Below are 23,645 nucleotides of genomic sequence, written 5' to 3'. Positions count from 1 at the left end.
CAAGTTAAAACATGACAGTCATTTCTCATGAAGCCAAGGATTTTGGTTCAAAGTTTGGGAGTTAGGAGGGCCTCCCCTGGTGGCACAGCGGTTGAGCGGTGGGCTGCGAGGCTGCCTGCAGCCTCTGCAGCGCCGGTTCGTTCCCCAGCCGCCGGCACGGGTCCCACAAGGAAAAAAAAAAAAGGGTTGGAGTTGGGAAATTGGTAGCTATATTTTTCATGTAAGTTTGTTAGTATAGAACTTTTTTAGGGATTTGTAAGTGTGAAAGGCAGGGGATAATTCAATAGTAGTTAATAGGTGGTTTCATACTTTAAATTTATAATTCAGACATAGACACGATAGTTCAATGAGACAGGGTAAATTATTAACAGAGCAGTTCCTTATAGCCTGACATCCTCTGAGCACATGGTGTTTGTTCTCCTTCACTCCCATTGAAGTTTGGGTGTGGTATTCTCTTGCTTTCACAGTGAGGTGTAAACAGATTATATAAGTTTAAATAATTGGTCAGAACAGAAAGAGATGAGGATGTGCCTCACATGTGAAAAAGAAATTACTAGGACAAACAAGAAGACACAGGGAAGAAAAATTCTGAAGGAAACAGTAACACAATATTAAGTCCTGGTGAAAGAATAACAAAAGGTCAGAAGAAAAGTTAGGCTCTTGTGTACTAATAAAATTGAAACTGTTGGTCATCTGTAAAGAGGATTTTCAGTAGTGTGATGTGAATAAGAACAGATCAGAGTGAATAGAAGTTGAGAACATGGTCACAGAGCAGTGGGGCTGCTTTTTTCAGAAGGGTATTTATAAAGAATATGAATGAAAAAAGGAATAATTGCAAGGAGGAGTAAGATCAATGGATGATTTAGATTTTAGGGTTTGTTTTTTATATTCCGAGTAAGATGAGCTCTGGATCTTTAAATGTTGTTAAGAAAACAATGTATAGGTGATACTTTTCACATTTGCAAAGATTTTTCCGGGACATCATATATAAAGAAAATCACACGATTAACTGTAGAATTGGCAGGAAATGTGAAAACATAATCTTCAATAGAAACTGGATAGATACCAGAGGGTGAGTAAATGGTTTTGTCTGAATAAATTTTTGAATGAAACTATAGTCTTAAGTCATGAATATAGACAGCCAGGACCCTAATGAGGGTGGATCATACTGCCAAGGAATGTGCAGAGTAATAAGAAAACAAGGAAGACAAGAAAAGGAAAGGGAAAAATCAAGGGGCCTTCAAAAATACCTGAGAGTCAAGTGTTAGAATTTGTTTATGAAATGGACATATTCTTCTTAGTTGTCAGTATCTATGTTCTGTATATGTATACCTCTATCTATATCAATATTGTATTTTTATCTATCTTCCAAATGTCTATGTTCTAAAACCTATGAATATAAGGAAACAGGAAAGTGTCTTTATCTTTATGAACCACTTCTTGATAAACAGATTTAAATTATAACATCTTTGAAGTATTTTTTCATTGTATGCTATTTTTTAAATTTGGAGTTACTGCTTTTCTCAAATATGGATTTTTACTATCCCAAATGTACACCCACTAGGATTAATAAACAAAGCATTGCATGAAAATATATCTTTAATGTTTAGGGGGAACAGAAAACTAAATGCAGCCATAATAATTTCATATTGAGGCATTTATTCCCCAAAAGTTTAGAGAAATATACCTGCTTGGTTGTGATATATAATAAAAATGAAAATAATTCTGTCTTATAATTTTACAAACTAATTTTATGAACCTTTTGAAGATTTCAAAATTAGATTATTGTTCAATTAATATTTTCTTCATAATTTCTTGTGTTGGTCATTACTATTACCCCAACTATATAACAAAACAAAACAAAATCCTTGGGAATGAGGCAAAGGTATCTTCATATTTAACAAAGCACACCAGAAAATCATTGTCTTAACCTCTGAAATGTTTCTAATCATCCCCACTGCCTTATTGTTCAAATTTTGAATAAGCACAAGGGTTGGAACTGAAATTTGCTCCTAACAAACTGAATACCCTAATGTGGTAAAATGTCCTTCCAAAATTAGGTTATAAATCATTGTCAATTTCTTAATTATTTGGATTCACTTTCTCTCTCTTGTGTTTTCCCACTTGCTCAATTTGATGAAGCTGGACACCATGTTTCAGGCTAACTTACAGAGGGACCCCTTTTACTAGGAATTAAGAACAGTCTCAGGTATATAGCTATCAAGGAACTGAAGGCCCCAATCACTACCAACTGAGCTTAAGTGACCCCTGGATTACATCAATATCAAATATTGATATAACTACATATTGAATGACTTTGATTGTGGTCTGTGAGAGTCCTGAGTGGAAAACCAAGCTATGTCACATGCAGAATCTTGCTCCACAGATATTAAAAATTAATGTGCTATAAAATTCTGATTTTTGGACAAGTTGCTATGAAAGAAAAAACTGAATAATCTAGATCTAGAAACATAAATAAGATTTTTTTTTTAAAGAGCAAAATCAATGATAAAGATGGCAAAGCTGGGCCTCCCCGGTGGTGCAGCAGTTGAGCGCTGGGCTGTGAAGTGGCCCACAGCCTCTGCAGGGCTGGTTCGATCCCAGGTCACCAGTGAGGGTCCCACATGGCACACAGACCTCTCCTGCCGCGCCCATTGCTCCCCTCAGCAGTGTGTTTCGTTGGTCTGCCTGTTCTGTTCCCTGCTCCAGCTCTGGTGAATTCGCTTACCCTCCTGCGCTTCTGACTGTACCCAGTGCTTGTATAAATAAATAAATAAATAAATCTTAAAAAAAAAATAAAGATGGCAATGGCAAAGCTTTCCTTTTAAAACTTTAAATGCTACTACTACATTTTGAATGTTCTAACATTTTATACACACAGATATGAATGAAAAAAAATAATGTGGGAATCACTGATCCAACCAAGTGATTTCAGACATGGTGTCCCAAATAAATAGATTCTTTTCCCCTCTCATATAACTTTCTAAAGATAAGCTCTATTGTCTAGAGCTTAAGCTCAGTTTAGTCAAAAACAATCTTATACAATAGAATCTAGATGCCATCTACCTTGTTCTTTTGCCATTATCTGCAGTGCTCACTTACTAAACGTGGCTTAAACTGACTTGCCAGCATTACATCTACATTTTTCCTGTTGAAAGTGGGTAGAGATAGAATGAGGAGTTTTCCTTTAAAGTTATGGCGTTGAATATGTATGTTTTTTTCTATTCATATACTCCTAGACAAAATTTGTCACATGACTCTAAGTTTCAAAGGAGCCTGGGAAAGGCAGTTTCTAGCAGGTCAGCCAAATATCCAGTGAAACTCCGAGGGAAAAAAAAAAAAACACATTAATTTTGAAAGGCAAGAGCAATATCCACTGCAGAAAATCAATTCTGCATCAAAAAATGGTATATTCTTAAGAAAGAATAACAGCAATTCCAGCAGACAACAACACATAAGAAAAAATGAAATATGACATAAGCTGATATTTTCAAGAGGTAGAAAATAATATGTTATGGTTTCGCTATATGGTTTTTAGAGGGATTTGAATGAGGTTATTGAAAATGGTGATTCCAGAAAGGTATCTTGGCAGAGGCTTTGAAAGTCTAATAAAGACTTTTTTTGTTTGTTTTCTTAAGCAGAGTGCAAATATTGAGTCATTTTGGGCAAAAGATGCAAGGAATGAATTTTTTTTTTGGTAAAAGGCATCTCTGGAAACAGAGATTAGGTAGGTGGATATGAAGATAGTTACAGACTATATTATCTGTAGTTAAATTTTAAGGCATGTTGGAATAGAGACATGGAAGTGAGAAGAAGAGATGATATATTAAGGTATATACTTGGAATAGATAGACTAAAATGGGATGGGATTAGATAGAAAAGAGAACGAATATACAACAATAGCCTACCCTAGTTTAGCCTAGCATACAAACTGTTAATGAGCTAAATGTAGGGAATGAGCCACAGAGATAATTTGACTGTGACTCCAAAGTTCCCAGACTAATATTCTCCCTGAAGAGGAGCAATTCTGGGAGAGGGGGAGGGGTATGGTTAACACCGAAATAGAAACGATTTTTTTTTTGGAAGAGACACTGCGTTCTGCTTTGCATATGTAGATTCTCAAGTACATATGGGATGATGTGATAGAAATTTGTGACTAAAATCATAAATTATATTTTAATTTGCCCATGTTTATTGCCTTGGCTTTATTTTAGAGCACAAAGCTTTCATTGTGCTGAGTTGATTGATCTAGTAGTCTGTCACCAGGCCAGTATTTCCCGAACCTATTACCCAGTTAATGCTTTTCACTAGATCTTTTTCTCTCCATCAGCATGTGTTGAGCAATGAAGCACAAAAATTGCATATGGTGCCTTAATTTTAATACACAAATATATGCTGCTTTACTATTGTATTTATTTGCTTTTTTTCCCCTGAAACCTTTTATTGATTGAATTTTTTGGCTTTGAGAAGACTGAGATAAACCAGTTTTACCTAGAATATTGATTTTCCATTACTTTCTCTTGAAAAATAAGAATGATATGCCTAACTAGACAGAAATTAAATTTCCTGCATGATTCTGAATAATATTACTAGGATTTATTTTTCTTTAAGTAATATCTTAAATTTTGGTAAAGAGAAAAAAGAAAAAAAATGAAAGTATATATTGTAATAATGAGTTTTCTAAGAAATTATTTCAGATTTGAGACTTCTTCATTTATTTCATCAAGGAACTAATATACAGTCCTGTTAGACAAGGTCTTTAAACCAATTACATAAGGTTAATTGTATAAATTAGCATGCTTAATATGATACTAGCCTCACTAAGTGGGTGAATAATGTGTGTTATCTAACTGAATACATTAAATTTGTCTCTGTTCACCTACTAATAAAAGCAATAACCTTATAAGCTTTAAATGAAATAACAGTTATTTATAAATATTTAGACTTTTATAGAATAAGAAGAACACACAAAAATCATCGCATTTACTTTTTATTTCTAATTATGCACCCTATAATGGTATTGCCATGAGTCACAATATATTTTAGAAATAAAATACTATCCAATGATTAAATAGAGATTCAGTAAGAAAGTTAAAGGATGGCAAATTATATTTAGAATTATCTCATATTTCATGTTCTTAACAATTACTTGCTCAAATTTTGCAAACTTAAGACAACTGTACTTGAAATCTGACCAATGCAATAAAAGGACATTCAAGATATTTCTCACTTGGCCTCCAAATTGTTTCTACTCCATAACCAATGTGGTCTAGTGATAGTTATTTCTCATTGCTTGAAAGTGTCATGTTCCCATATGACAGTGAATGTGCTGATTTTATTTCACTATTATTATATTGCTCTTCTCTCTATTATGAGTTCTTATTTGTCCTTCTTTCCCATTTCCTCATCTTACGTTTTTCTTCCTTTTTCTATTTCCTCATTCATGCTCTTCCTCTTTCTCCCCCCCTCCCTCCACCCCGCCCCATCCTTCCTTCTTTCCTTCTTCAATTTTTAATAAGGTTGGATTGGCCTACAACACTGTGTATAATTGTGAGAATAGGTTCATACCAACTCAGACACATGTCACCACACTATACCCCCCATCAAAGCACCCAGAGTCCTTTAACCTAGTTCATTGGGCTCCCTCCTTTGTTCCTACCCAACTTATAACATGAAATAAAATAATATTTAGGGACAAACTCAATGAAGAAGGTGAAAGATTTCTACACACTACACTATAAAACACTTATAATGAAATCAAAGAGAACTAAAAAAAAATGAAGACATTTTGTGTAAATGAATTGGAAAATCTAATATGCTAAAATGGTGATACTATGCAAGTAGTTCTTGGATTTATGCAATATTTATCAAAACTCAAAAGCATTTTAGCAGCAGAAAAAAATCCTAAAATTCATGAAGGAACATAAAGACCACAAAAAGCCAAAGCAATTTTAAGAAAGACAAAGTTAATGACCTACACTTCCTAGTTTCACTTAATAAAAGCAGATGTACTGGCCAAATGACAGACATTTGCATCAATGGACAGAGTAGAGAAATCAACCCACCTATGATATTAAGTCAACTGAACTTTAACAACAGTGCTACAATATACAATGGGGAAACAGTACCTTTAATTAATGGTATAAAGTAAACTTGATATCGCATGAAATAGAATGAAGTTGGACTCTTATGCCACATACCCAAACAACTCAAAATTTATTTAAGACAACAAAATACCTGACGTTATAAAATTCTTAGAACAAAATACTGGAGAAAATCTTCCTGACATTTGTCTTGGCAATGATTTTATGACTATCACACCCAAAACACAGGCAAGAAAAGAAAGCTTAAAGAAATAGGATTACATCAGAATAAAGGCTCCAGAACAGGAAAGGAAACAACAGAATTAAACAAATAAATAAAACAACAGAATAAAAATAATAAAAATCTATGGAACAAGACAAAATATTTGCAATCCATGTATCTAATAAGGTCAGCATTCAAACTGCATACATAAATCTTATAACAATACCAAAAAAATCCAAATAGCCCAATAAAAAAACAGACAAAGGACTTGAATAGTTATTTCTTCAAAGAACATACAAATGGGTAACAGGTATATGAAAAGATGCTCATTATCACTAATCATGAGGAAAATGAATGTTAAAACCAAAATGTGCTATCACTACACATACATAAGGATGACTATTAAAAATACAAGATGGTAATTGCTGTTAAAGATGTGGAAAAATTGGAATCATTGTATACTGTTTGTGGGCATGCAATATTGTTGTTAAGCTTCTGAAGAAAACTGTATGAAAAAAAGAATGAAACCTGAATAAATAATTTAGAGGTAAATAATAATTTAGCTATTTTTTTATTTTTAAAGATTTATTTATTTATGCATATGTAGGGTAAAGAAAATATCAGGCTTTTCTGCCCTTCCGCCATCAGGATAGATGATGGATCCTTGTCCTGAATGCATGCCTGATGGTGGGCACCTGGAATGGGGTGTGGGCATAGGTAGATGGGATTCAGCTGAGCTAAGACTGTGCTTTTAAGGGCGGCGTCACGGGGGGACGCCAGCAGCCCCAGCCAGCAGCAGCAGAACCTGAAGGAGAAGCCGAAGCAGAAGCAGAGAACGCCAGAGAGCCCAGATAGAGTGAAGACTTGCTGGGGGCTGGGAGGCCTGCCAGCCTCCCAGCCCCCCAGCCAGCACCCCTGCCTGCCATATGCCTGGTGAACCCCAAATAAAAAACCTGCAAAACTACTGAGGACTCTGACTCCTCCTTTACCCGGTCTGCATGGGATCAGAAAACCTGCACTGTATCCAGTCCTGCCCCTACAATTGGCGTATGTCGGCAAGATCCATGCAGACGGGTATTGGAGCCCTCCGAAGACCTGGAGGGACTAAGGAGAACAGACTTTGCCTGTGACGACGCTGGAGGCACCATGGCGGTATAGAAGATGGATACGTCCACGAGCTACAGGATGAGACCTGGCGTGAAGGAGACACCGGAAAGGACCAGCCAACGACACCGGAAAGGACCAGCCAATGACCCCTGAGGCAGCAGGCCATTGCTGAAGCAGGGAGAGGCCAATGGACTGATAGACACCGGATAGGACCAGCCAACGACACCGGAAAGGACCAGCCAATGACCCCTGAGGCAGCAGGCCATTGCTGAAGCAGGGAGAGGCCAATGGACTGATAGACTGATTAACTGATGATTTTGGACTGACAATCCCGCCAGAAGGCGGAGGACCTTAGCAGGTTATGTTTATTTTTTGAGAATCTGGGGGTGGCCAGTGGGCCTAGATGGCCAAAAGCAGCCTGTGTATGCCCAGTGGCCAGGTGGAGGAGAAAAGCCAACTAAGGTGGCAAAAGCTGGTACTGATGCTAAGTTGAGAAGCCCTAAAGCGGCTGTTAAGCAGCCTGGGTATGCTGAAGCCCTGTGAGTCTCGTAAAATCACCTGTGGGTGATGCCCTGCTCATTCTTGAGTGAGGGTGAGGAGCTGAGGAGCCCGTCCTTGGGGGACGGGTGGGGAATGTGGCTTGGGGTGGAGCCCAAGCCAAATGCAAAGTTTGGATCCCCAACCCATGTGCTTGTGCAGTGGGTTGGCTTGAGAGCAGGGGTCTGTGAGTCGCATGGGTGGCCATGAAGGCCGAGTGTTGGAGCGACTGCAGACAGAAACCCTGAGGGTTGGCGATTACCCCCAACAGAATAAAATTGCCAATCCCAGAGCTAGTGCATCCTGGGGGTGGATGCTGTGTGTGCCTTGTAGCCTAGACTACAGCCAGAGAAGGCCAGGAAGCCTGACGGCTCCTGGTGTGATATAGTAGATGCCATGAGTGATTCCCCTCCCTCGTATGAGCAGTGCCTTCGGCAGCAGATTTGGTGGCTCATCTGCTGGTACCAATAATTGTCTTTTGCACTTGGTTGGTGCCCTGCCTGGACTTATTTGTGTTCTGTTGTATTTTGTTATGTTGTATTTTGTTATGTGATGTATTTGCTTTTGTGGGCCATGGCTGCATTGTTTGTTTTCTTAGAAAATTGTGTGTATATGTATAGACTGTATGGCAGAAAACCCTGAGGGGGTGGACTGTAGGGTAAAGAAAATATCAGGCTTTTCTGCCCTTCCGCCATCAGGATAGATGATGGATCCTTGTCCTGAATGCATGCCTGATGGTGGGCACCTGGAATGGGGTGTGGGCATAGGTAGATGGGATTCAGCTGAGCTAAGACTGTGCTTTTAAGGGCGGCGTCACGGGGGGACGCCAGCAGCCCCAGCCAGCAGCAGCAGAACCTGAAGGAGAAGCCGAAGCAGAAGCAGAGAACGCCAGAGAGCCCAGATAGAGTGAAGACTTGCTGGGGGCTGGGAGGCCTGCCAGCCTCCCAGCCCCCAGCCAGCACCCCTGCCTGCCATATGCCTGGTGAACCCCAAATAAAAAACCTGCAAAACTACTGAGGACTCTGACTCCTCCTTTACCCGGTCTGCATGGGATCAGAAAACCTGCACTGTATCCAGTCCTGCCCTTACAGCATACAAGAGCTGGAATACAGGCCAGAGATGTGGGGGGTGAGAGGACTCACCACAAACAAATTGGGGAACAGAACAGACAGACCAACTGAAATACACTGCTGAGGGGAGCAGAGGGCAGACAGGAGAGGTCTGCTTCACCATGTGGTCTCTCCCTGGCCTGGGATCGAACTCATGCTGCAGAGGCTGCAGACCACTTCATAGTGAGGTGCTCAACCCCTTGCATCACCAGGGAGGCCAATTTAGCTAAAATTTAATTAATACCCTTTATTTTATTTATTTTTTTAAGATTTATTTATTCATACATATGAGCTGGGGTACAGGCCAGAGATGCAGGGGGTGAGAGAATCCACCAGAGACAGAGTGGGGAACAGAACAGGCAGATTGTCCAAAATAAACTGCTGAGGGGAGCAGCAGGCAAGTCAGGAGAGGTCTGCTGCGCCATGTGGATTTCTCCCTGGCTGACTGGGATGAAACTGCAGGTGCTGTGGATTGCTTCATAGTGCGGTGCTAAACCCTTTGAGTCACCAGGGAGTCCCTAATAACCTTTAATTAAATTTAATTGGACTTTTTTTCTAAAATTGTATAGAAATGTATCTTTCAAATCTTATTCAAACCTTTTGAATTTTCTGTTAATCCCAAATAGTACTGTTATTACACGAGCTAGCTCTCTTTTGTTAATAATAATTAACATTGACATTCCTATTTTGGGGAAAACATTTCTCTAATAAAGTAGATTTGAGTAGCTGCTTATGCATTTCCAGGTGAAAAGTGAGTCATCATGACAATCACTTCTCATGCCAGGGCAAATTGGCGCTCTTGACGTTCAATGTACGAACAGAAATCATTCTTCAGGTAGTAAAATGGAGAAGAAAAAAATGTACCTACAGATTCCTCAACTGTATTGTAAGGGAGCCCTGATAGCATAATGTGACATATACTACATCATTATTGAATTTAGTGTATCCCCCCGGCCCCCGGCCCGTTAGATCAGACTTTGAGTATATTTTCTAATCCAATTAAAAACGGAAATACAATTAAATAATATAGTTAACAAAATAGTCCTCTCTAAGGGAAATATATTTTGTTGTTTGTGAAGCTATGTTATACACCACTTATTAAGCAACAAAATAAAAGTTTCATGGAAATTAGAATATTTTAGAAACAGAGAGCAGAGAAGAAATCAGTTTATTCTATCTTATTTATCTACTGAAAAGTCTACCCTACATCATGCAGTGAAAAGTATTCCTTGAATAAAGAAACCTGTCTTTGCTTTATTAATGTCACTGCTGATATGGAGCTGTCCACAGTAGTCAATGACACTATCGGGTGGATGGTATCACTTATATGTGGAATGCAGAGAGGCAAAATGAAGGGACAGATAAAATAAAACCAACAACAAAAACCCTAGAAATCTGACTATAGAACCAAGGCTATCAGAGGGGGATGAGAATTGGGGAGAGAGCAAAGTAGAGGGAACACAATTGACTCTGGTACAGGATTTTTGTGCCTTGGTGATGGGTGTGGTGTTGTAACATACTAATAAAGGGTATGACCCTGTACCTCTAAATCTTATACAATGTTGTAAACCTATGTTATCTAGTAAAATTAATAATAACATACCATGAAAAGTCAGTAAGTTCACATGTTAAGTGTAATAAGTTTGTGCAATCAGTTATCATTCTTGCAAAATGAAGAAGTCATACAGAACCCCTCTAGTCATTGAAGAAAATTGTTCACTTCAATTCATATTATATCAATAGGGCTCAAATACATAAAAATATATAGATTGTGATTTTGTTTCAAATCTTAAATGAACCTGTGAGATATCTTTTGCATTATCCTCTGGCCTTGGACTATGGCTATCTGTTTCAGTTTCTTATATATTTACACAGAAAACAAAGAGACAGCCAAGTGTGACAGAGTCAAATATAATTTTTCATATCAGATGTTTCTTAGAAGTATGCAATGTGCAAGCAATCAGCAGTAATACTTTAACATACTTAATCTTAAGTATCAAGCTGCAACCTACTTTTCTCTAATACACTTAAAACCATATGGTTGTTTCTGTTTTTGGTGTCAATTTGGTTGGGTGGGCAATACTTAGGCACAACATAAGACATTTTCATTGATTCTTAAAAGGTCTTTATTCACACTTGAGCTAAAGCAGCTGGTGGAGGGTTAGAGAGTGCTCAAGTCACCAAATCTCTGGATATTGCTTTCTGCTGCACCATCTGTGCCCTGTTAAATATTCTTGATTTTTGCCAAGTTTGGGCCAATTTATATGTTAAATCAGTTACTGAAATCAGGATCCAAGAAGCTTCAGGGAGAAAAAAAAATGGTAATAAACTACACAACTCTTATACATTAATCATTAGTTTGGGAATGGGAAGTTCAAGTACTGCCACTCAAAAGATCATTGTGAGAAATCAGGCTCCCTGGATTTTGGGAAGACCGTGAATGTGAATTATTTTCCAGAAGCATTCACCTTGGAGAAATGCACCCCTTCCTAATCTTTCAACATAGAAAGTGAATTTTCTATGTAAGCTACAGAGCAGCTGCAGACTCAATTCTCTTCACAAATGCTTTTTAATCTTCTGTGCACCACAGCCTAGTAAGGTCTAATATAGTAGCTAATTACTTTGGTATCCTAACAATTTTAGTATCTTGTACCTGACAACAGCTTCAAGTAACACATATTATCCATATGTAGCTTCTCATTTTAAGGAGCATAATATTCTAAATTGCCACATGGAACAAAGACACAAATTAAGAAAGCCACTGTCCTATTTTTGAGATATTGATTTTCAACAGTGAACCAAATGCCTTGTTATTTCAAAATTAAAAGGCAGTCTTAGGATATGAAGTCAAGTTACAGTAACATTTTTAGATGTCATTGATTAAACTAAGTACAAAATTTCACAGGTGCTGACAGTCAAGAAAGGAAAAGACTAAGATTTGAGTCTGGGAATATCAGAATAAAGGGGAAAAAAGGAAAAAAAAATGAATGGTTAAGAAATAACAGGAGGAATAAAATGATACCTTTGCTTCAAATATTTAGCAAAGCTATATAACATGAGATAACACAATCTAGTTTGAAATTTATTGAATACAATGATCAATATATTTTCATATTATTAAGACTGTTAGTTATAATTTGCAAATTATCTTTTATGTGCCTAGTACTGTGCTGAATGCATTGATTATCTCATCCAATCCACTCTAACCATACAAGTGAATGCACTCTGAGTATGCATTTAAAACAATATATGTTAATGTCCTATACACAAGAGGTAGGAAAAAATATTTACTGATATAAAATTCATTTCAGATTCACTGCCAACAGTGTCTATTAATCATACAAATGTCTTAATCAGGAGTTCAACAATCATCTCACATTATCTAAGACTGTAATTTCTGACACCCCAGGTTATGAAAGGCAAAGTCTATATTTACTTTTTCTTTATGTTGAAATGAGTAGAAACATATTCTGAAAAGAAATAGCACTAAGTAAATTGCCCACATGTAAACAAAATTCAAAACGATGACCTACTGCCAAAATATTAAAGCAAACTGGCAAAGTATATCCTTAGCTTTATTGAAAGACCTGTCAAGTTTTCAATATAGCTAAACAACAATATTTTCCAGGATTAAAACATTTGTTTTGTTTGCCACCAGTAAAATTAAGAAACATTTGGTCTCCACTATGAGTTTAGACATATCTGTCATCAAGGTCAAGACTCATATAACATTACCAAAATATTTTTGGAAACAGGGAGGTTGTGCTATATAAAACCTTAACAGGCCAAAGAGATTGAGATTTTAAATTTGTTTTTAAATGTCAGGGAGAGAGACATGTATTTTTTTAGAAAAGGTAAAAGTAACTTCACAAATTCAATATGATCTAAAAGTCTCTAAGGATCCACTACAATGTTAAAATTGGAAACATATCCTGAACTTATGCAATTCTCTAAACTATAATTCTAAAGTACTACATACAATTAAGAAAAGAAACAATATATTCCACACGTGATTTCATTTAAACACACCACTTCTATAAAAGACAACCATGTACTACAACTACCATATCTTCAAGCAGAAAAACAAGACGTAAATGAGTAACACTTCATCAATAAGATTGAATCATCTTAACGAAGTGGGTGTATCAAAGCTAATGATGGTGTGATGATTATTCCTCATAGTGTATCTTAGTACAGTTTAATATGTTATTAATGAAATATACCCTCAAAATATATAAAATTTTCAGACATTAAAATTTTAGTGTTTGACATTAAACTATTAATGAATAATTAATGACCAATTTCTATTATATTTACTGTTATTAGCTGAATACAAAAGGACTTTCAGTTTTGGGTCGTATGATTACATAGCAGTCACTAAGTTTCATAGGAAGACAATGCCACTAACACTTTATAAATGCAATATGCTTCTGTATATCCATTATAAAAATTCAAAAAACACAAAACATTCCATTTAGCTAGTTATGATTTTCACAATCTAGACATTCAAATCCAGGCAAATAAAGAATACCTATTAGGCTGGTATCACCAGACAGTGTCCTCATTGTGAGCACTGGGGCAGCCCTCTTAGTTGGCCCGATACAGTCAAAGATGGGAAGGAGCTCTTGCCACTCTTCTGGGTCCTGAAGTGGGTCAGAGGGCCTGGTTTTGGGACATTAGCACTGAGGCACCAAAGTTGAATTTAAGGATGCAGAGCCTGCCTGGAGTCAGTCTCTTGGGCTACAGATGCACAGAATGATTGCCTCCTGCTCCCTCACCCTTCATTGGATATGGGGACATCAGCTGGGCCCTCTCAGGTTTAAGTATGGTTAAACTATATCAGTGGAGGGGGCTTAGAAAACCATCAGCAACGGTTTGGATTCAAAGATGAGGTATTTGATGGTCCCAGCTGCGTTTCCCCTACAACAGTTCAGCAGTTTGGCTATCAGCATAGGGTGTGAGATGATGAAACATTTGCAGAACTTTTCTAAGAAAAACAACACTGTCCATGTTTTCTTGCTGAATAAGCAAAGAACAGTGTTCAATGTGTGAAATGGAATGAGCTTGCATGAATTCTGTGCTGTGTGGTGTTCAGACTTCTCCACAAACACAACGGTTGAAATGCACATTTACTTATTTTTATATATTTATTTTTACATAATTGTTCATTTTTAAACAGTATTTGCTTCTCCCCAACCCCTCAGGTGTAGTCCCCATAGAGTTTCCTTCACCAGTGCACCTGTGCACCATCACCTCAGTCCCCTGAGCTCCTCTGATCCCTCTCACGCCACCCCCCTGCAGGATGTCTCTGATTTATAATTGTCCGTTTTTGCTTTGTTGCATTTTGTACTGTTAGTATTTTTTTACACTGATGTCTTATTTGGTTCCCCTATATTCCTGCCATAAGTGAAACCATCTGATATTTTTCTTTTTCCTTCAGGCTTATTTCACTGAGCATAATTCCTTCTAGTTTCATCCACGTTGCTGTGAATGGCATAAGTTTATCTTTTTTTTAAGATTTATTTATTTATGCATACAAGAGCTGGGGTACAGGCCAAAGATACGGGGGGTGAGGGGATTCACCATAGACAGAGCGGGGAACAGAACAGGCAGACTGACTGAAACACACTGCTGAGGGGAGCAGCAGGCAAGGCAGGAGAAGTCTGCTTTGTCATGTGTTTTCTCCCTGGCCAGCTGGGGATCGAACTCGTGCTGCAGAGGCTGCAGATTGCTTCATAGTGCAGTGCTTAACCACTTGCACCACAAGGGAAGCCGAGTTTATCTTTTTCGATTGTTGAATAATATTCCATTGTGTATATATGCCATATCTTCTTGATCCAGTCATCTATTTTTTGTGAATTTGGGTTGTTTCCAGGTTTTACCTATTGTAAATAGTGCTGCAATAAACATAGGTGTACAGGTGTTCTTTTGAATCAATGTTTTTGTGTCTGTTGGGTAGATTCCTAGTAGTGAAATGGCTGGGTCGTATGGTAGCTCCTTTTTAAGTAATCTGAGGAATCTCCACACAGCTTTTCATAGAGGATGGACCAGTTTGCACTCCCACCAGCAATGTAGGAGATCTCCTTTTTTACTACATCCTCACCAAAATTTGTCGTTGCTTGTTTTTTTGATATGTGCCATTCTAACTGGTGCAAGGTGTATCTCAATGTGGTTTAATTTTCATTTCCCGGGCCTCCCCGGTGGCGCAGCGGTTGAGCGCTGGGTTGCGAAGCTGCCCGCGGCCTCTGCGGCACCGGTTCGATCCCGGCTGCTCCCCGGCCACCGGAGGAGGGTCCCACATGGCGCGCAGACCTCTCCTGCCGCCCGCTGCTCCCCTCAGCAGTGTACTTCGGTCCTTCTGCCTGCTCTGCTCCCTGCTCTGGCTCTGGTGAATTCTCCCACCATCCCGTGCTTCTGACTGTACCCAGTGCATGTATAAACAAAACAAACAAACAAACAAATAAATAAATAAATAAAAAAGCATGCCTCTATTAAAAAAAATAATAATTTGCATTTCCCTGATGATAAGGGATGTTGAACATTTTTTCATATGCCTGTTGGCCATTTGCATGAAATGCATGTTTTGAATGGAATACTGATGATGCTTTGTTGAATGGAGAACTTCAAACAGATTTCCTGGATCATTTTTCCCTTACAACACGCAACTTAACTGGGGAGACCTTCTTGATGGTTGCCTTTGGTGACACATGTCAGAAATTCCTATAAAATGGTTTACATGTCAGACTTGCAGCTAAAAATTACAGAGCACTGTAGTATGAAAGTACCTACTATGTGTGTGAAGTGGAGTAATATCAAACTCTTGTTTCCAAATTCCATCATTGGGAATAGTGGAGTCCCAGCACTGTGTTCTTTGACAATATGTCAGATGTGAATCTGCTTCCCAGAAGACTGTTAGTTCACAGCACAAAACTTCACACCCCACTTCTGTAGGTACATCACCTCTATCTCCTCTTCTGAACATTCTCTCTCCCAGGAAGAGGACAATGTTCCAACCTATGGTCCTCATGGTCAGCACAACCCAGCCTTTGGACAGAAGTAATATTAAGGATGCACTTTGAAGTCATAGTGAACCAGGGACTCCCCGGTGGCACAGCGGTTGAGCAATGGGTTGCAAAGCTGCCCGTAGCCTCTGCAGCGCCAGTTGGATCCCCGGCTGCTCCCTGGCCACCAGAGGAGGGTCCCACATGGAGCACAGACCTCTCCTGCCGCCCACTGCTCCCTCAGCAGTGTACTTCAGTCCTTCTGCCTGCTCTGCTCCCCACTCTGGCTCTGGAGAATTCTCTCACGCTCCCGCACTTCTGACTGTACCCAGTGCTTGCATGTATAAATAAATAAATATTAAAAAAAAATGCCATGCTACTATTTAAAAAAAAAAAAAGTCATAGTGAACCAGCCTCCCATTCAGCCTTGTCCAGCAACTCCAACAACCTAGTTACAACCCAAATGCTCTGTGCCAGCACAGAGAGAATGAGCACCAGGAGTCTGGAACCCAGAAGAAAAACAAAATTAGACTTCATGGGCAGAGAAATTCAGACTATTATGGGGAAACAGAAGCCAGAGAAGTGATGTTCTCCACAAGGATTTTGTCAGGCTCCTTTGGAACTGTTTGACAGCGAAAGTATCATGGAGCATCACCGTAAAGATCATAAAAGTTGTTTACCCCACAACAAGGTAGTTCTAGGACTTCAACAATAAAGTGACTGTCCTGTGAAAAACACATTATGTGAACGTCATGCTTTTTAAAGATTTATTTATTTATTTATTTATATAAACACTGAGTATAGTCAGAAGCACGGGAGGGTGACAGAATTCACCAGAGCCAGAGCGGGGAACAGAACAGGCAGACTGATGAAACACACTGCTGAGGGGAGCAGCAGGTGAGGCAGGAGATGTCTGCGCACCATGTGGGACCCTTGCCTAGCGGCCGGGGATGGAACTGGTGCTGCAGAGGCTGCGGGCAGCTGTGCAGCCCAGCGTTCAAACACTGCGCCACCAGGGGAGGCCCATCATGCTTTTTACTGCATATATGACAAAGGAAAATCTGGTGATTTTGACCTAGTAATATGAGGACAGCAGTCTCTATAAACATCTACACATCCAGGAGATCAAGTTTCAATCGTTCTAGTTGATTGACATCACCTAGAGGACAGGTCAGGGAATGGATTATTTTCATTTCACAGAAGCTATTCACCATGCTGATTTGTCCAGCTCCCTTCCTGCATGCTCTTAAGCCCAGCCTTCTCCAGATGCACCATGGAAATTCATCATCTGGGATCCCAACCATTAGCTAAATGAGAATTTTTAGGTCAAGTAAAAGCACTCAGAGGTGAAATGAAAGCATCAGGCAAACAATCCTGATGTGAGGACACATGGATTTTGAAAATCAGCTCCTATGAAGAAGTAGTACATGAAGAACTTTTCATAAGAGACAGTGGTATGGCACCAAACAGGTAATTTTGTATATAAGTAAACAAACAACTTAGGACTGTCCAGATTTGTCACCTGAATCAGATGGCTTCAGTACTGTGGAACTTGAAATCAGGTATACTTCCATACTGGGAGGTCTTCAGTGCACTGGAGTGGTTTTCAAGAAGAGTTACTTGGCCTGCCCATCCTAGTCACCACACTATCAGGGAGTAGTCTTCCATCATGCTGCATTTAGAATGCATCTTCAATGATTTTTGAAAAACAAAATGCTATTTTTTTTTTATTTTTAAAGATTTATTTATTTAATTATTTATACAAGAACTGGGGTACAGTTCAGATGCGACAGAGGGTGAGAGAATTCACCAGAGACAGAGAGGTAACAGAACAGGCAGACTGACAAAATACTCTGCTGAGGGGAGCAGCAGGCACGACAGGAGAGGTCTGCCATGCCATTGGGGCCCTTGCCGTCCGGCCGGGATCCAACCAGTGCTGCAGAGGCTGCGGACAGCCTTACAGTGCTGCGCTCAACTGCCTGTGCCACCAGGGGAGGCCCAGGAACAGTTTTTAAGCATACTTAAACGTGCTAAATGGAGTACTGGAAATAAAGATGTAATGTTAAAACATGTCTCAAAAGTCTCTCCTCTAGATTATTTGAAGAAGGGTATTGTAAACATAAACTGAGTTAGGTATACTGGATAGAAGTTTTTCCTAAAAGAAGATGAGTAAAATTAATAAAAGGAAATGTAAATTTAGATGCAAATTGTGGCCATGGCATTTGATCCGAGATACAGGTACAAAAGAAATGAGAGTTAATGTCTGAATAATTTGGGAAGAACTGAGCAAAAAGTTGCAAAAAAGACGTCACAATGAAATAATGACATTATGTTAAAAGCCTGGTAGCAAAATGGAAAAAAAAAATTGTTTTGTGTTTTAAAGATACCTATCTAAGGGCATAAATCAGGGGCCTCCCTGGTGGCGCAGGCGGTTGAACACTGCACTGTGAAGCTGTCAGCAGCCTCTGCAGTGCGGGTTCAATCCTGGCTGGCCAGTGAGAATCCCACATGGCGAAGCAGACATATCCTGTCTTGCCCGCTGCTCCCCTCAGAAGTGTTTTTCATCAGTCTGCCTGTTCTGTTCCCCGTTTCGTCCCTGGTGAATCCTCTCACCCTCTTGCACATCTAGACTGTACCCCAGCACTTGTATAAATAAAAAATTAAAAATTAAAAATATTTTAAAAAAATTAAAAAAAAAGTCACATTAGTACCTCTGTCAGTTTTTTCTTCTTTCCTTATTTTCCCCAAATTTACCTTATGAATTAGGACCAACACCCTCACTCTGTTTATAGAAAACTAATTTTAAAGCACTGAACTCTTCATCATCTCAAGTTGATACAAATAGTAAGAGCAAACAATATTTAATATATCAAGACTTTATTTGTTTTTAATATATCATTACACTGAGAAGCAGTTGCTTTAAAGGAAGGAAAAAACCTGGGTAAATATTGTATTGAAAGGTTCAATAAATATTACTCAAATGAAGTAATACAGCAAAGAAATGACACAGTTTAAGGAGTCACTACCCTAAAGATAAATAGATAAAAATATATAGATCTTAAATAATATGATTTACAGGATTGGAAGTTTATCAACATATATCTAAATAAGTGCTTAGAAGTTAAATCATATATAGATATAGATTCAAAAAGTAATGAAAATCTGATTTATATTTTGAAGAGAGTGAATTAAAATTTGATATATGGTAGTTTAATTTAGCTGCAAGTGACAGTTTATTTATGCAGTCAGATTTTGATGGAAATTTTGAAAAAAGTTATTATTGAATACCAGGTCACAAAAAAGCCATGGGAAGATGAAGAGCCTATCTTCAAGTGCAAATATAAAACCTCTTCCTGAGAAGACTCAAAATTTGTGAATACCTGAGTTATACTGGAAAGTCCTATAGTAGAATAGTTTAATTTATTTATGCCCTTAGAAAGGTATCTTTAAAACACAAAATGATTCTTTTTTTTTCCATTTTGCTACCAGGCTTTTAACACAATGTCATTATTTCATTGTACTCTGGTGGTATCATAGGAACTGTATGTAAAATCAGAATTTGACCTTGATAACTTATGTGTTATCAAGGTCTGCTTATCTGTAGAATGTAGTATATATTTGCTTCCATCTCTGCTACATCTGAAGCTTTTTGGCTTCTACTACATTCCCTCTCTCCTGGGCTTTGGAAATCTAGACCTGCATTAGGTGTGGGAAAATATTTTTCCCATGTCATTCTCTTGCCTAACAATGGGTAATAAAAACCTGCTGAAAATGCTTTCTAGATAATGGAAGTACAGTAACTAAATCTGAGTTAAAAAGGGAAATATAAATTTGAATTATATTCTTTTTTTTTTTTTAATACAGGCATGCTTTTATTTATTTATTTATTTGTTTGTTTGTTTTGTTTATACATGCACTGGGTACAGTCAGAAGCACAGGAGGGTGGGAGAATTCACCAGAGCCAGAGCGGGGAGCAGAGCAGGCAGAAGGACCGAAGTACACTGCTGAGGGGAGCAGTGGGCGGCAGGAGAGGTCTGTGCGCCATGTGGGACCCTCCTCCAGTGGCCGGGGAGCAGCCGGGGATCGAACCGGCGCTGCAGAGGCTGCGGGCAGCTTCGCAACCCAGCGTTCAACCGCTGCGCCACCGGGGAGGCCCTGAATTATATTCTTAATACATTTGTGTGTCTTTTTAGTAGAGTAAGATAGAGAAGGAAAGGGGTTGCTTTGAAGGGATGATAAAAGTAGGCAATTAATTTCATCATTAAGCTATATATTAAGTGTAATTTTAGTGAAAACAAAGTAGATATTTTTATTAGACTATTACAGTATAATATAAACATTACATTACAAAAAAAAAAAAAAAACAGGGACATGAAAATCAATGGATTATAAAATCAAAACTTAAAAGTTACCAAAAATTAAGGGGAAAATAAGCTTTTTAGCTTTTTTTTTAACATGTAAATAAGACTAAGGAATGAAATTCATTTAAGAATAAAAGAAATTCTGAAGATAGACCAAATGATTTAGAAAACATTATAAACGTCTTTAATTAAAAAAAAATCATAAAAGCCATTCTGAATTATGGATCAGTCACAATGAAGGCAATAATAAAATGTGTTTTAAGAGAGGCCAAGGACTCTTAGCATAATAAAATAAAATTACTAAAAACCACAAAGATCAGCACAAAGGCTGGATATTCTCCAAGAAATCTTGGCATGACAAAGTAAATCAATTTATAAACTGTATCTTCTTTGCTAGAATGCCAGTCAATTAAACGACTTGACATTTCTTGAATGTACATTACAGTTTTAGAGAAGCAAAGATGTGAAGCATTTATTTTATCAAGCTACTTGAGAAGATAAGAATTTTTTCTTAAAATATGATTAACAACTATTAAAAGTGCATTCTGAGTTATTTTTAACCTACATGATGCTGTTAGTTATAGAAGTTACATCGGGTCATTCACTGCCCCTTAGTTGACAAATATCAATATACTAGTTGACTCTTCAATTTTTTTTTTGCATCAATGTAATGGAAAATAACTTCTTAAGTATTAGTGATTGATCTAAAATCTTCAATTAATAGTCTTGAGAAAAATAGAACATGATAAAAAAAAACCCGCACAAACATATTCAATGTAATCAACTCAAAGTCAAAAGTCAGTTATGAAAGTTTTTATGTTATATCCATGTAATTCAGTTATTTATTGAGGAGCAAATCAGATTGCAATGATAGATAAGACCATATTTATTGTATACAATTGAATATTTATTCCAAACAGCTTCTTTTGGATGTTATATAATTTCTTGGTTATAGGAAACAAAGATTATATACTATCCAGTTTCTCTCTTGTTCAAATTAAATCTAAGGAATTAACTCCCTGTTGAGATTTATGTTTTATAAATTTTATTGTGAAGTTTTCAAAAATACAGAATAGGTTAAAATAAAAAAATGATCATCTAAATTTATCAAGTAAATTTTTTAACAAGCATTTATCTATCTATCTATCTATCTATCTATCTATCTATCTATCTATCTATCTATCTATCATCTCTACAATCATCACCATCATGTATCTAATCTATTTCTTTCTCTATCCATATTTATCTACCTGTATGTCTACACCTCATTTATTGAATCATTTGCAATTATGTAGTCCACATTCAAATTTGTTATTAATTACTCAAGAATCACAAGTTAGATTTGTCTTATAAATATTTAGATTCCTTAAGTGTAAACATTTCCACACTATTGATTTTTTGAAAATAATACATTAGTTGTTTTACAGATTATACTGCAGTTAAGATTTGTCTGCTTGTACCTTTTTACATGTTTCTCAATTTGTTTTTATCCTCCCCTACCTCCCACTCCATTTATTAAAAGGAATACTCTACAAATACTATAGCTATTCTCAGTAACTCTGGAAAACTGTAATGCTACCTTTTAAATTGAGATATAAACTTGATTCTTTATTTTATAAACTTGATTCTTTATTTTTTATGGTAAGGATTTCTATGAGACATTTAGCTTTATTTCTTTAAGAACATCAATAAGTTCTAGCATATATGTATATATTTAGTATGTCATTAAATACACAATAAATAATTAGTGTAACCAATTAGAATAATACTCTTCTTAATAATTAACTTGTTCCAAATGTGGAACTTTAATAGTTCCTTTGATTTAGCACTTAAGTCTTTTGACATATTCCCAAATTAGTCTTTGAAAATCTCCATGTTTTCTGAGAAGACACAATACACCATGTTTTTCTTGTACATATGGAAACACATTTTCTATTACAGAACTTATATCCTACTAGTGAAAATTGGTGCTTAGAATCGAAGATTTGCTGTTGAGGGGTGCTCATTATTAAAGGTTTTTCAGTATATACAACTCAGAGTGAATTCTTTAAATCATTTTATACAGACTTGCCCAAGTAAAATTTAATATTAGATTTTTCTTAATTTGTTTGACATTATGTTTTTATTTATTAATTTAAAATCTGGCTTTAAAACATTTACCTATTTCATGTATTTATTATGGTATAATAAACATTAGTTTCAATAATACTAGTAATATTACTATATTTCTATAATAATATATCTATATATACTAATGAAATTCATGATTTCTTTGTGTCCTTTCTGACTCCTTAAGTTTTATCTCAGGGCCTCCACTGGTGGCGCAGGCTGTTGAGCGCCGCACTGTGAAGCTGTCCGCAGCCTCTGCAGCACCTGTTAGATCCCGGCCAGCTGGCGAGGGTCCCACATGGCGAGGCAGACCTCTCCTGTCTCGCCCACTGCTACCCTCAGCAGTGTATTTTCATCATTCTGCCTGTTCTGTTACCCGCTCTATCTCTGGTGAATCCTCTCACCCTCCCGCACATCTGGCCTATACCCTGGTTCTTGTATAAATAAATAAATCAATCTTTAAAAAAAAAAGAAAAATTCATTCACTTTAAAAAAAACAAGTTTTATCTCAGCAAATAATCATAGAAGAGTATATTAGAACTATGATTACCACACCTGAGAGGAGAGATACTGTACTATCAAAAATTAACAAGAATGTAAGAAAATGTACCAAATACATATATAATTAAAAAAAACATATACAGACAATTCAGGATTGTATTGTCTTCCTTTATAAGTGTGGTTACATGTTTTGGCAAATAATTAAATGATTTGTATATCATTTCGTGTTTTCAGGATTATTTGAAAATTTTTAATGTCCAAATATAGCAAATTATACTATTGAACTAATTAAGCCCACTAAATATGACCTTATGAGATCTACATTAAGTTCCCCATGTTTTCCCTTCTGCAACTGATTAAACCTCAGATATTAACCAGCATACCTGGAGATCTTCTAATTGTTTACCTTATATTACCTTTTATTGTTTTTGTTTGCCTTATTGTTATTATTGTGTGTCTGCACAGATGCATATGCATGGATGCTCTGGAAAAGGTTTAAGGGGCTAACCTCAAAAATTTCACTTACACACATAGTCTAATCATCTGCAACTCATACAGAACCTATGCATATGTCTGGGGTCCTTTCTCTGTGTAGTTTCCTTCTTTCTGTAGTC

General features: G+C 37.3%; 1 pseudogene; it reads left to right on the top strand.

The window, feature by feature from the left end:
• The first annotated feature begins 15,641 nt into the window (after positions 1-15,641).
• Positions 15,642-17,310, top strand: LOC119231341 (RAF proto-oncogene serine/threonine-protein kinase-like; annotated as a pseudogene).
• Positions 17,311-23,645: the final 6,335 nt, after the last annotated feature.

The sequence above is a fragment of the Talpa occidentalis genome, unplaced genomic scaffold, assembly GCF_014898055.3.
Source record: "Talpa occidentalis isolate TD23 unplaced genomic scaffold, MPIMG_talOcc4v2.1 talOcc4.7, whole genome shotgun sequence".
In the NCBI taxonomy this organism is placed as follows: Eukaryota; Metazoa; Chordata; class Mammalia; order Eulipotyphla; family Talpidae; genus Talpa; species Talpa occidentalis.
The sequence above is the reverse complement of the archived record's forward strand: the minus strand, read 5'-3'. Positions and strand labels throughout refer to the sequence as shown.